General features: G+C 38.4%; 1 long non-coding RNA gene across 1 annotated transcript in view; it reads left to right on the top strand.

Annotated features, from left to right (window-relative positions):
• Positions 1 to 15473, top strand: part of LOC135579389 (uncharacterized) — a 31029-nt gene extending 15556 nt beyond the window's left edge. Inside the window, exons 4-5 of the long non-coding RNA XR_010472388.1 lie at positions 5174 to 5297; positions 11124 to 15473. This is a non-coding gene — a long non-coding RNA (uncharacterized LOC135579389). The remainder of the gene's footprint in view (positions 1 to 5173; positions 5298 to 11123) is intronic.

Raw genomic sequence — 15473 nt, forward strand, 5'->3', positions numbered from 1 at the left:
CATAATGTGATACAATAGAGTAGAAAATCTAGTTACTTTCATATATAAAAAAGGGAAACTTTGCATTTCCTGACAGAATCTAAATAACATCTTCCCTTGGAAGAGAAAAAAGTCAAGTGAAAGAAATCCTTTCTAGATGATCATTATGTAATGACAAACACTCAGCCTCTCTGTTAGACTGATCTGAATAACACTCAAGCCAGACAAGACCTCCCCTGTCTTTAAGGGTCTTTGGGTGAGGCTTTTAACTATATAGAAAAGATAGCTTGACGTTTGCAGTAAATTACCCACTCTTGACTTTATGCTGTTCCACTCTTAAACAACTTCCCTTATAAACACCCACAAAAAGTGCTTGCACTGACTGCCTTCATAAAGACGTTGGTCTGTATCAGGTCCTGCTTTCTTCTCCCTGTTCCAATACAAAAGGCAATTGAATAGGAGCATACGCCAGTTTTAACCCAACAATGATCTCAAGAAAAAGAAGTTATGCATTCAAGACATACCGAGAAATAAATTTACTACAACCAGCTGTCTAAGTAGAGTAAGTATAACACCGACCTACTAAAGAGGATGTTTAAACTTTGAGCATCTGGCACTATGCCTTTAACTTACTTAGCTCTGCTGCTTTGCTGAGTGGAAAATCTAGTTACTTGAATGTATAAAGAAAATGAAGACTTATATTTCATGACAGAATCTAAATAACATCTTATCTGTCCAAGTGAAAATCATGTCCATTACACTAGAATGGTTATGTACATCATCCTTCTAGTTTACATTGTTAGAGTTCTTTTACATCAAAGATGTCATTTTATCTTCCATCAGACATCCAGAGGTTTCTTGTGCAGCCTCTCTCTCCTCCTGCTCTGCCCTCACTGCTCATTGTTTTACTACCAGAAACTATGAAATTGTAGGTATTTTTTTCTGAGCTGTTTTTCACAGGTTGAAGTAAAATATATTTATAACATCAGTAAATTCCTCATTTTAAAACGTATAAAAGGTATTTCTTTATTCAGAAAACTGTCTGAACTTAGAGCAGACAGTGTATTGTTAGAAGCAATTTCACCATAAAAGCTTCAAATGGTGTCTTAAAGCTTTTCAAATATAGTGTGTTGTCTTTGTGGCTCTGTAAATCACTAGCCTGTTAGAGGTCAAAAGATTATCATTTAGAGAAAGGTTTCATTCTTTTTGAAGGAAACTGGTAAACCAAAGCTATATAAATAAGCTGTCTGCCCTGAGACTTAGTCATGTGGCAAAATATATCTTTGCTGTCAAATGCAGAGATGCTAATATGAGGACAGTATCTATTGTTCTCACGCAGTGCTCATGGATTGCAGGATTTGTGAGGCTAGTGGATCATATATCTTTTCAGTGTTCCTAACTTTTTATCCAGAAAAGATCAGGAATTTACAGCAGGCTACCTACGGTGATGAGGTACATGTAAGAAGGGGGCATTTCTCAGTCAATAAACACCCACACTACTCAATCAAAACTTCCTTGGTTTATATGTTTGACCTTGGGATAAGTACAGCATTCCAATATTGTGATTGAAGTATTATTTTATTTCTATTTCTTATATATGTTCTCAATCTTTATTTCATCATAACATAGGTTTATAGTAAAATTACCGGTATACCTGGAGAAATGCATATATGTACACATATCTTTTTAAGAACTTGGTTGTGAAATATGATGCTCAAGTGGAAGGTATATAGTGCTACCATTATGCTTCTATGTTAGCCTCTGACAAATTTGGAATGAATTAACCTAAATAATGCTTAAACAGGGCAACTTGGTTCCTTGACTGTCCAACAGTTTTGCCAGTCAGTAACACTATAATTAGGATTTAAGAATATGGAAAAGTTAATTGGCTGCAATTTGTAACGCAGAATTCCTGATGGTTTTAAAACTCCCTTTAAAACCCCGGAACTGGGATGAATGCAAACACCTGACTCCTATGAAGATGTAGGCACATGAGAAGGAAGCCTTTCCCAGGCAAAACATGCAGACATTCATTTATATTTTTAGTCTTTTTTTCATATGCTGAGGGCTTGATGCTGAAAGTAAGTTTTCATTATCTGAGTTGATAGCTAACAGTCAAAGCTGTTGTCTTGTCTCCATATCATTCAGTGACTGGGAAACCGATTTATAACAATACATGGATGTACTGAATTAGAAAAGACAGTTTTAGAGCACTGACATGTCTTTTTTTTCCTATAGTACACACTCCACTAAGACAAGCCCAATGCTCTAGGAGAGCTGTATGTACTTGGAAAGGTCTTCCTTCCTTCCTTCCTTCCTTCCTTCCTTCCTTCCTGCCTCCCTCCCTCCCTTCCTCCCTCCCTTCCTCCCTCCCTTCCTCCCTCCCTTCCTTCCTCCCTTCCTCCCTCCCTCCCTTCCTTCCTTCCTTCCTCCCTTCCTTCCTCCCTTCCTCCCTCCCTCCCTCCCTCCCTCCCTTCCTTCCTTCCTTCCTTCCTTCCTTCCTTCCTTCCTTCCTTCCTTCCTTCCTTCCTTCCTTCCTTCCTTCCTTCCTTCCTTCCTTCCTTCCTTCCTTCCTTCCTTCCTTCCTTCCTTCCTTCCTCCCTCCCTCCCTCCCTCCCTCCCTCCCTCCCTCCCTTCCTCCCTCCCTCCATCCCTTCCTTCCTCCCTCCCTCCCTTTCTCCCTCCCTTCCTCCCTCCCTCCCTTCCTCCCTCCCTCCCGTCCTCCTTCCCTCCCGCCCTCCTTCCCTCCCTTCCTTCCCTCCCTTCCTTCCCTCCCTTCCTTCCTCCCTCCCTCCCTCCCTCCCTCCCTCCCTTCCTCCCTCCCTTCCTCCCTCCCTTCCTCCCTCCCTCCCTTCCTTCCTCCCTCCCTCCCTTCCTTCCTCCCTCCCTCCCTCCCTCCCTCCCTTCCTCCCTTCCTCCCTTCCTCCCTTCCTCCCTTCCTTCCTCCCTTCCTTCCTCCCTCCCTCCCTCCCTTCCTTCCTCCCTCCCTCCCTCCCTCCCTCCCTTCCTCCCTCCCTCTCTTCCACCCTCCCTTCCTCCCTCCCTCCCTCCCTTCCTGCCTCCCTTCCTCCCTCCCTCCCTCCCTCCCTGCCTCCCTCGCTTTCTTCCTCCCTTCCCTTCCTCCCTCCCTTCCTCCTTCTCTCCCTCCTTCCCTCCCTCCTTCCCTCCCTCCCTTCCTCCCTTCCTTCCTTCCTCCCTCCCTCCCTCCCTTCCTTCCTTCCTCCCTCCCTCCCTTCCTTCCCTCCTTCCCTCTTTCCTTCTTTCCCTTTTCCACTTGTCCTTTTGCCTCCTTTGATTGCACCCCTGGAACTGCTCTGCCAGCTGGAGGACCAAGGGGAACGGGCAAAAGTCTCACACCATATCCTGCCACTTCATGGCCCACGGTTAAAAATGTTGCAACAACTGGTGAGCTGAAATTCCAGTTCCTGAATGGAACCGAGCCCAGCGGCACCAACAGCTTGCACTGCTTTGCAGCTTGGTGGTTCCAGATCTTATCCAAATTTCACCCTAAACCAGTTTGAACAGGCTGTAAAAGCTTTGAACTTACAACCAAACTAGCTTTTACTTCTGAAATTTCCAGGAGGGCTCCAATACTTAAGTGTCCTATACTGCTATTTCAAAGATTGTTTCTTTAACAAAATATGCACGTGTATTTATAAATCTAACACGAGTTTTGTAGGCTGAGGTAAGGCCATTTGCAAACTAGATTATATGCCATTTTCATGACTGTATTTAATGAAATTTCAGAGATACTGTTTAATAGCACTAAGCCATGTATTTTATTTGATTTGTAGATTTAGTATAATATTCCTTTCCTGCCTAACTGTACCTGTATACAAGAAGAACATCATCTGTGGCTTAGGATACTAAACATGTCCCTACCACTGAAACATTTTACCTAGCTCTTCCACTGTGTCCAGAATGTAAAAAGGAAATTTCTTTTATACTTTTATAAAATTTCAAATCCCACGAGCAGTGTATAACTTTCTAGCCTTTTTTTTTTTCTTAACTTTTGTTAAACAGCAAAGAAATAACAAGAAAAAATTTCTGTAAGATGTCACAATATTCATCTACCTGTATAAAAGTGAGTCCAAACTGAATATAAAATGGCTGCTCCCTCCAAAAGGCCCTAATACAGTTCAATGTGCAAAACCCACTTTTTCTACATATATGTATACATATATATAACTATGCATATATATGGGTATGTGTATTTATGTAGGTATACATATATATGTATATCTATATGCAGAAGTTTCTGACATAGCCAAAATTGTTACATTCAGGACAGATTTTGTCACAAACATGCACCTGTCTGCATGAATGAATGTAGCCTTTTAATGTACAAATACAGGCACAATAATGCCTAAGAAAATATAATAGCCCTTGGATCTGATCTGCAGTTGAGGTCACATCCTTTCATCATTGTTTGGAAACTGTATCCATTGCTGGGGACTGCTATAAGAAAATGATAAGATTTTTGAGCAAAATTTGGGCATAAGTATTTGAAAAGATAGATGACAGTTTCTTTTGTTTGCCAATGACAAAACTGGAGTTCCATAAAGAGCCATGAAAATTAGCTTGCAAAACAAATGTAATTTCATTGGCTTCATTGTGACTTATAAATGTAATTTTTTTAGATTAATTTAAATATAGTGTTGATTATATGTGTGTGTGCATATATACATATATTCATACCTACAAAAAGGGTAATTACAATGGATTATCTTTTTGTTACCAAATTTGCAAAATCACAGAACCAAAAATAAGTGTGGTTTAGGTGAGGGAAAGTATGCAATGTTCAGAAATAACATTTATGTTCAGTCAAGTGACTATGTCTGAATTTTTCATGGGTATAATAGAAATTCTCATGTCACTCAATATCACATTTTTTGATATAATGAAACCACCAAAATATATTATCATTATCATCATCACTGGCATTTGTTTTGATTTTCCACAATAATGAAAATAATTCATCATGAAATTTGAGCTATCAAGGTTTCACTAAGAAGTTTTATAGTGCAACACAAAGAGTTAAGATCACGTTTACTAATAGATTTACTGGAGTGGCTCCAACCAAATGTAACAACTTCAAATGCAAACAATTCCAGAAATATATTTCAAGTCCTAGTTTTTGTTCATATCTATTACATCTTTTTATTTGCTCATAAATTCTATCTTTTTCTTCTAGGAAGTAAAATAAAGGTCTTCAAACCTACAAGAAGCTCTCCACTCACTGTGTTTTTCTCCAAGGAAATTATTGCTTTTTAATCTGCCATTCATCTCATCCACACAGGAACAAAGTGGATTTTCAGGTCAGATACTTCTCTTGCAAATCAATAAGATGTTGTTGAAAAGTTGAGTTTGGAAAGTATAGTAAAAATATATGTATGTGGCTCCCATATAAAAGAGGTACTTAAAACTGTACAATATTGAGAGATGTTCGACTCTCTTGCCACCACTGCAACCAAAGTGTGTTCCTGTACAAGTGATGGAAATGAAGTCTTACTGAATTCACATTGTTGTCAAGGAGGTGTGCAGGGTGTTTTTCTTCCAGGCAACTTTTTCTTTGAGGTTAAATACACTTACATATGTAGATAAATTGTTTCATACAATACTAGCTTTGACATAAATATAACTAGCAAAAAGTAGACTTTCTAAAAGGCTATAAAAGTGGCACTTTGGGTACCTGGGCAGGATCAACAAGATTCAGCTGTGTTGTGGGGGTTAGTTATGAATCATGATAATGAAAATGGTTTTTGCAATTGATCTGGAATATAAGTAATCAATTTTTCAAAAGTAAAGCTTTTATAAATGGCAAGAAAAAGAAAACAAAAACAAAGCAAAACATGAACTCCAGTTTTAACTTTATAAGGAGTCAATTATCATAATAGAGCTGCTAGGACTGACCTGGTATTTAAATAATGGGAGTTTTCAGAAGCAGGTCACTCCAAAGACAAACATCACGCTGGCAAAGAAGGCACTGGGCCACCTTGAGGATATTTTTCCCTATGCAGTAATAAGCTTTATAAAACAACTGTCCATGGCCAAATTTGACTGTTATGTGGACTAAAGAGATGGGAACTGGCTAGTGATGCTAAAGCATTCACTGTCCTTCAATTCTCCTGGTCACTTGTACTTGCTCGCCTGTAACCAGCTTGGGAGGCATTTTGGCACTGAGCCTGTTTCCACATTGTGGCATTTGTTTCCATTCAGATCTGAACTTGCCCCAATTAAAGCTCGTTTCCTGGTTTCTGCAGTGATTCAGAAATGGTTAAATTATATATATTTTTAAAAAACACTGATTTATCAAGTCTAATTTTGTTTTTGTGTCCATGTGTTGATTCTGAAAAAGTTTTCTTATCAAAACTCAACTCCATACTAAAGCATTTAAGTAGCTGTATTTCCATTAATATATTAATTTCATTACTTTACTCATCATTTCTGAGAAGAGGACCTGAAATGTGTGTCTTCCACTAAAAGACAAATTTTATTTGTATGGATGGATGTATTAATAATATACATATGTATACATGTATACAAACGTATACATACATACTTATACACATATGTTTTCCCATGCAAATGAGAGATGAGCCTTGATACATTCTGCAGCAAATTTTTGTCATGGGCAGACCCCTGTAGAAGAAATATGACACAATTCACACGCTTTAATAGATTTCACCTCCAAGTAGCGCAGATTCTTTAATCTTCCAAAGGCAAATTTCATGCTGTTAGCAAAACACATTTAGACTAGGTAAACTTACTTCCTGACTTGCTTTTCCTGTCATTGCAATACAAAGTGACAAAACACAAAGCTTTAGAACAAAATATTCTCTTGGCTTGTGGGCTCTTCCCAAACATTTCACCCCTCAAGTCTCACTCTTTCCGGTTTTAAACTTTCATAACTTGTTTGGGAGTTAATGATCCCCACATGTCTTGCCTCCCAGCACAAGCTCCTCTGCGTCAGCTGAACCACCCTGCTCCTCGATGCAGGGTCATGAAAAATAACATTATTTCTCAGTACCTCTGCAAGTATTTTTTTTTCCTCCTTGTTTATACTCTGAGGATTATATTTGCCTCTCAAGTGTCCCTAAATATGGTAGCTGAATTTAGAACACAGCAAATTTCCTGTGTAGCTAGAAAGACAGCAGACAAAATAGTATTGCAGCACTCCATTCTCTCTTCACTTCCTATGAAATATGATACTGAGATCAAAGTTTTGGAATTGATGAAGCCCCCCACAGAAATTACCCATTTTACCAAATGATGTCTCTCCCTTTCCCTAACAAAATCACCAGAGAGAAAGCCCCAAGAGTGAGACCATTCTGAATGGAAGTGATTCTGTGGAAAAATCAAGAATCTGTTTAAAGATCTATGTGTATATGTCTATGTATACACATATATAAACTACTTTTAAGTTGTCTCAGAAAACAAATCACAATGAGCAGTGGCGAAGCAGCAAAAGCAACTCATATTTGATAAAGAAGACAATAGAATAAGGCATCTAGATCAAATACAGTGACAGCCATGGTAAAAGGAAAAAAAAAAAATTCCACAAATGTCAAAGACAAGACTGATATATATTTTTTTTTCATATGGATTTTCCATATCAAAGTATTTCTATATCAAGATGTTTGTACCTAGCTGTGTAGGTATTCTTATTACTAATTGCTTGTAGCATTTGTGTGCCATAATAACCCTATAATTCACATAACAGTCTGTGATTCAATGAAGTAATTTAGCAAATGAGATTGGCTGAGGGAATGGTCAGTAGCTTTCAGTTTTGAACTATGTTGAATTACTAATGGATCACCTGATTTTCATGGTTGAGTGCTGTTGGACCTGAGTGGATATCAGAAAGACGATATGAACAAAACTTAGTTAAGAGGATATATAACTTCCAAAATTAAATTCTTAAGCTGTTATTGGCTGCAGATATGAGACATCCATACAATCTAGGAGTTTCCTTTCAACCTCATCTAGATTCAGCGATACACACTTTGGCTGAAATTAAACCATGAACTCAATCATGCACATAGATATCCAGGTCAACAGACTTCATTCATCCTTCTTATGTTCAGATCAACAAACAGATTTGAGTCAGTCTTCATTAGCTGGTGTTAAAGTTGTTAAGAAAAAGGTTCTTCAACATACATAAATGAGCTGATATGATCCCTAATAAAAATGATAATTTAAGAAAAAGTTTTCTACAATTGAAAAAGAAAGCACCCTGTTTTATTTTCAAGTCACAGCAGGCCTGGGGAAATACATGCTGTTAGCTTTCATAGCACATATGACAGATTACATATTACTTAACTGGTTTAAAACCAGTGCAGGTATTTTGTCTAAAGTGATCATAAAACAAAGCTAACAACAAAAAAACATCAAACTTGTCAAAACACTGAGGTTTTTTTAATACCACTTTGTAGATTTATCACTGTTTTTTTATAGCTTTTAGAATTCAAGTGACAAATTGTGGGGGATTTTTATTGCTAGCTGTTGAACCATTTCTTTACCAAGGTACTCAGAAAAAACATTTGAACTATGTCATAGAACATGTTATAGAAGCTATATTAAAAAAAAGGCATTTAAACAATGCAGGATGGCTAGGACAATTCCTAGCAATAATACTAAACATTGTCATGGGGCTTAACTTGTGTAACACTGAATAGCAATATACCAACTTCAAATAGACTCTGCCATTTATTTGTATCAAGTTTTCCTTTTGATCTATATATTGAAGTTTTAATGGAAATTATCTATATGCCATCCTCTGTGTGCTTGATTTATCCTGCATTTACTTAATAGGTTCATTTTGTGATAGAAGTCTGTGGAAGGACAAAGCAAAAGACCAATATCTTAATAGCAAGGATGCCCTAAGAAAAGACACCCAAAACCAACAATTTTAAGTATTTGAAAACTGCAAAAGTAGTCTATAGAGATTCATTACAAAGTTATTTTAATTGAACTTTTTGTGCTCTAAAAACATTTTATATACATGAAAATACATATATACACATATCTTTGTGTAAACCCTACAACTTATTTCAATGAAAAGTCAACACTGCTGTATTTTGAAAGTATTTCAGTTTATGCTCTCAGTTCCAGTCAATGTAGTATTATTATTTACTGTTTTAGTGAATTTCTGAAAAAAAAATGCCAGCTGCCTCATTACATCAAGTTGAAGTGTTCCAGGTTCTGACATAGCTGTTTTGGACCACAGAATGAGGAAAAAATGTGGGTGTACCCGTATTTATCTAGCCTGGTGAGAGAATGCATTCCAGTAAGTTAAGGTTGTTTTGGAATAGTCTTGCGTATTTATTTTAATTGATATCTGATCAAAACAAATTTTTTTCTGATGGATGAAAACTTTACTTAAATGGCTCCATAAAAAATAGAGCACATTTTTAAAAATATATTTCCTATACAGTTTATACCTTTTTTCTGGCTGTAAAAATGTTATAGTTTATGGTATGATAGCAACAGAACACTCATTTGAACTAACGGGTTTCTAATGAATTTTATGAATACTAATATGTACACAATACATTCCATACAGTTAAGACATAATGCACTACTTCTAAAATGGGTCTACGCAAATTAACTTTGAAGGGTGTCTGTGCTGGTCTTCCACCCGTTAATTGCATGATGTGAACCCCTACAGCAACTGATTTAGAGAGTTCACCCTGGTTGATTCTTGCTGGTGGAAATTTGCCAAAATGATTACATCAACTTTCAACAAACCACATGTACATGACAACAGTCAGCAAACAATTACTTAAAACCCTATAATATAATTTGTAATTTGACATAATAGACTCCTCTTTCAGGGTTCACATTTCCATGACAAAGCCAGGGGAACTGGGGCAGTTCTGCAAACAAGTGTGGGCTCTGGACATCAGGGCAGGAGATGGCTCTCATCCCTCCTCTCCTCTGGGCTTGCACAACAACCATGCTGCTTGCAATCTGAGATTAAAACCCTGACAGTCATCATTTTGGGAAGCTCACTAAAACACCAGCATTTCTTTCTTTTTAGCTCTGAGCGATGGCTATACCCAGCTTATGTTTTGACTAACAAGGCAGTGAGGGGGTTGATGAAAATAAACCTGTAGTAATGAGTTATGGAAACAATAACACTTCCTTGAGTTTTAAAAACATCTGAAAGCAAATGTCATGCCCCTGCCTCATCCCCAGCTCTATGTGATATTTTCCATCCTCCTGTGTTACAAAGCCCCCATAAAGGCTGAGTCTCGGGAAAGACACGTTGTGGTAAATGTATTTCTGCTTAATATTCTTCAGTAAGGTCACAAATCACTATCTATGCAACATACAAAAACTGCAAGATTATCACAGATTCAGGCCTTGAAGCCCTTCTGTTTTCTTTGTTCAAAGGCAAAGATCCTTGACATATATTCAGGAGACAGATTGGTTTAAATTCTCTCTCTCTCCTTCCCCTCCTCTCTGCTTTCAGCTGAGTGATTTATTTGAAAAATGTGTGACATCTCTAATTTTCCATTTAGGGGCTAGGAGTTCTTTGTAGCAATAAAAGGACATAAGGCTAGCAAGGAGGAATTAAGCAGCATCTCTTGTAAGAAACGTAAAATATTTGCAGTTATATGTGGGATGAGGACATGTAGAGGAATGTGAAATCTTTATCTGCAGATGAGTGTTAACATTTTGTTTAGGCTGTGGCTGCCAGAGGAAGATTTCAATTAGTTCCTGCTAAGAGCAAAATTCTCACTTTTTAGTCTGGTTTCCAAATTAACTCAAAGGTAGAAAATGGACTTTTTCTCCAAATAATGATAAATTTAAAAAAATAAAAAAAAAATAATAAAAAAAAAAAAGGTTTGTCAGAACTTCAAAAGTGGTTGGAAGCATGGAAGAACAATGGTAATGCCATGTAATATCTCCTGAATCAGTGAAAAAGGTTATCAGCTACTTACACGAAGCATAAAACCAAAGAGTATGATTTTTCAGGAATAACATAACTTATACAGAAGGAAAAAGAGCCATTACTATGAATACTGAAAGTTTCTTGGTGGTGCTGGATTAGGCAGTTGATTTTAGCCTGTTAGTAGCTATTATGTCAATTTGCTCTTCCTTCCCTGAGTGTTTCTCCGTGTGATCTGTTTTCACAGCCTCTTGGCCTGGACTCGGAGGCAGAGGAACCCGTACGTTCAGATGAATGGTAATGAGCATTGTCAGAGAGGCAAGAAAATTGAGTCCTTGCTCTGGCTGCTGGGGCTGAGAGCTGCAGGAGCTAATTGTGTCAATGGTAATGAGACTGAGCAGGCAGCAGATGCTCACGTGCCTTTACAATCCAAATACCACCAACAAATTCCTCCCACAGAAACTTTGAGGGATGTCTTGGCACCCTGGAGATGGTGATAGACCCGGGCTCAGCCACATGCCACCTGCTAAAGCCATTGTTTAAAAAAAGAAGGAGAAAGAAAAGAAAAAAGCCTGTTATGACAACAAAGTTGTTTGCTGTCTCCTGCAATGACTTTATGGCACCAGTTTTAAGATACTGCAGCTATTGAAAAAAAAAAAAAAAAAGAGGAACATCTGATTCTTTAAAGAGAAACATTTGTATTGAGCACTGTTAACAACTTACTTGGGAAGCCGGATGTTCAGTATGTGTTATAATACATATTCTGCTGATAAACCATGCCTGCCTTTTTCCCATTACAGCTCCCACTGTGCCTGCTTCCTACAGCAGGTTTACATTTCCACATGTTTTCCCATGACATCGAAGCAGAGAGCATTTTTTTCCCTTTTTTTCCCAGAAAAATCAAGAATAAAAAAATGCAGATAGCATGTGGAGTGCTGTATAAATATTTACTGTAGAATAAATTAAACAACATATTTGGTCCTTATTCACAAAGCAAGCTGGGTGGTGAATTGTGCCTGAGGTTTTGAAGAGAGGAAGGCCATTAAGGGTCCCTTAATGACAGTCCTTTGTAGCACAAGCTGGTTAAATGCGGCAGTAGAGAGAGGTTCAGACCCTTCCAGGAAACATTTGTCCCAAGAACATCTATTTCTGGAGAAGTCTGGTCAAATGTCCTTTCTCACCACAAGACTTTGTGTCTAGCTTTGCGCTCCTGCAAGGCTCACACTCTTCAAGCCAATTTAAACTGACCGTATAGCTGTTTGAAATTTTTTTGTGGATTGGTTTGGTTCTCACCAGTCCCAGAGTCAGAAGAAGACAAAATTGTCCTAAAAACACTGAAGTAGGCTCTGGCTCCAACGTGGGTGCACACAGCTGAGCTCTGGCTCTGCTGAAGGTGATGGACCCTTTCCCTTCATAAGTGTCCAGCATCCTTAGTGTCTGTTGGTCACAAACAGCTGCTGGCAGTAGGTAGATGACTGGATGTGGATCATTTGGCTTCAGCTGTCAGTGGAAGATTGACCACATGCTTTGTCTGGTCTGAAGACACTTCAAGCAGCAATTATGCTCCTTTTTTAAACTCCCAGGGGCAACAGAGAAAGTTATAGCTCCTCAAAAGCTTGGGTTGAGCTGGTAATTTGACAAGTATGCATTGCAGCCCTGACTAAATTCACATCTGCACCAAACTTCAAACCTTTCCTTTACAGAAACCCCACTCCTGTGAAGAAAAGTAGTATCACAAATGCAGCTGCTCCTTCTGCTCTGTATAAAGAGTGGCCATGGGAACATCACCACAGGCTAGTTAGTGTGTTGCAGGGTACAAGAGCAAGGCGTTTGTCAAAGCAGAGTAGCAGTAGTAGTGTAAGAGACAGAAAGCCTTTTAGATGTATGGATGTAAGGTATTTCGAATTGTAGTGCATTCAATACATTAATGTGTTAACACCTGGAATAAAAACAGATGTGGGAAATCCAGTGCAAGCACACTAGTGTGCCAGGCTGAAAACTGGTAAGCATTCCTCAGGCAAACAGCACAGGTGCTGACAGTACTTTCCCCATCAGGAAGAAGAGGTCTTTGGTCTCCATCCTGGTGACCACTCCAGCCTCACGGTGGCTGCATCATCAGGAGACAGGAGGTGACAGAGCACCTCCGTTCCTTGAGCTCCACTTTGCATGCACTGAAGGTTATAACCACTGTCCTCTGAAGCATCTGGCTTCCCTGATTATTTGTATTCATAGAGATGGACAGGAGGGAAAAATGATGCATTAAGAAATGAACAGTTATGTCTGCTGTGCATAACAGGATCCACAGTTGGCTTGTGAGAAACTGGAGCAGTGATAAACAATGTTACCCTTTTATTCCTCAGGTGTGGTGGGAAAGAAGTGTACCATAGTTCTGACCAGATGCCTTTTATCCCATGCATACATAATATTTGAAACCTCATTTCACTGGGGTGCATATATTGCTCTTAAAGGCAGTTTTAGGTAAACAGCTATCAAATAGAGATACTCTACTTCATGCTTCACAAGGAAATAGCTAAACAAAATTAGAAATGCATTAGTGTGATCAAACAATGGAATCTCCATTATATACTGTGCCATATTAACTAAGTCTCAAAATAACTCAAAAGCATCCGGTGATATATTACAGGCAGTTGTTTTTAATAGAGATTTAGTAAACCGTAAGTCTCAAATATTTTTCTCTCTTGCACTTGGTAAAACTTTGAGAGATAAATGTTTTATTGGCTCAGAAAGAGACTGAATATCTATGTACAGTACTTACCATGCATGGAACATGTACAAATTCAACTCGCTATTTATATACACAATGCTGCATTGCAAAACTGCCACGGAAATTTACTCACGTAGCAGAAAATGTGCTCCCCTGCCCTTTGCCACTATGATTGATGATAATGTAAAATCTAATTTTGAACTCATAAAAAAAAAATCCTCACCCATCAGCAGGTATATAGAATTTTGTGGTTTGATGTATTTTAATGAATGATCAGATTATTTTTTTTAAACAACTTGAAAAAGCTAGAATTCTAGATTGGGGTGTAAACTAAATTTTTCTGGTCTTTCCTACTTCTGGATACCTAGTCTTTTGTTCCAGGGCTTCAACTGGCTGTTTATTGGGGCAGGAAGATACTTTTTCCTGATATAGCTGTTACCTTTACCGAATGATTCCCAAGTGTCTCAGAGGTGACAGAGAGTGGCCTTTGAGACTGCTTGTGTTGGATGTTGCATAGAAGGGGTAGTGACTGGGAACAGAGACTTGTTAGGTGAGGTATCTTCAGCAGGACTGCTTTAAGGTATAGGTATATGTGTACATAGCTAAGATATAGATTTTGTGGAGGTCAGGATTGATATTATCAAGTGGATTTTTTGCTTTTCTGATTTTCCTGTCCTCTGACCCCATTTTAGATCATTAATTCACTGCCTTTTCAGATGAAACACATAACAGATACTGAATTGAGGTACGCTGTTTAGTATTTCACAGGCTAAAATATATGCCCTTCCTAATGCATTTGGGCTTAATTAAGAAGACTGTGATGAAGGGGTCACATCTGATAATCCAATAACCCATTCTGCCTTTAACATCTCTCAAAGTAACCCAGCCTCTGATGTACCTCAGTTCTGAAAAAGCTATCGGGTATAAACGTGACTGATGAGAGAGTTAGTAGGCTGGACAGCATTAATTTGTGATGAGTTCTATAATATGCTTGTCTGTGCAAAAAATCAGACTGAAACGTCAGCCTCCTTTCACCCACTCCACTGAACAGCATATTGACCTTTGATCAGCTCACTTGTGGGTCCAAGACTGAGTATGAAATGGTAACACTCCTTTGCCTACAAGGATACTCTTCACTCAAGTTGCACTTGTGCTGCAACAGATGGAAATGTTAAGTACAAAGACCAGGGAGAGCTTTGTCCTTAGTTTTACTCTGGGAAACAAGCTTGTTGAAGAGGGATAGATGGAGAGGTAGAGGGAGAGACAAAGAGAGGGAGGAAGAAAGAGAAGAGAGAGGGGAAGCCCCCCAATTTTGTCATTCATTGTGATGGAAAAGGTGTTTTAAAATACACTTCTGACTTAGGAAGACTTGTCTTTCACATTCATTACACAGGTGTCAAATCAAATTTTGTCTTGCTATGTCTTGTGCACTGGAGCATAGTGTATATGACATTTTGTAACATGATGCAGCATAAGGCAATAAATCATACTGAAAGTGAATAAAACCTCATTTTCGTGTGTGTGCAGGAAGGGGAATGAACTAAATGGCACTGTGTTAATTTCACTGTGCTTCAGTCATTGTTAAGAAATTTATTTTCTTTCTCCCCTGTCCCTGCAGGGGGACTATTTCTCAAAACAGTTCTTCAAAGTAAAATTCTCTGTCACCTAAGTTTTGCATATATACTGTGCATCTATGGGATCATTAACTTTTAGAAGAAAATATGGGCTTGAGAGCTCTATAAAACTCCTCTGAGAAACAAGATGGACTTTAAAGTATATCGACCACAGAAATAAATCTACTTTCAGCTAAATCAAAGATTAATTAATCTGCTGTGCAGCTGTTGTTTCTGAAGTAGCACTGTAGGCAAATGG

The sequence above is a fragment of the Columba livia genome, chromosome 4 (genome assembly GCF_036013475.1).
Source record: "Columba livia isolate bColLiv1 breed racing homer chromosome 4, bColLiv1.pat.W.v2, whole genome shotgun sequence".
Classification (NCBI taxonomy): Eukaryota; Metazoa; Chordata; class Aves; order Columbiformes; family Columbidae; genus Columba; species Columba livia.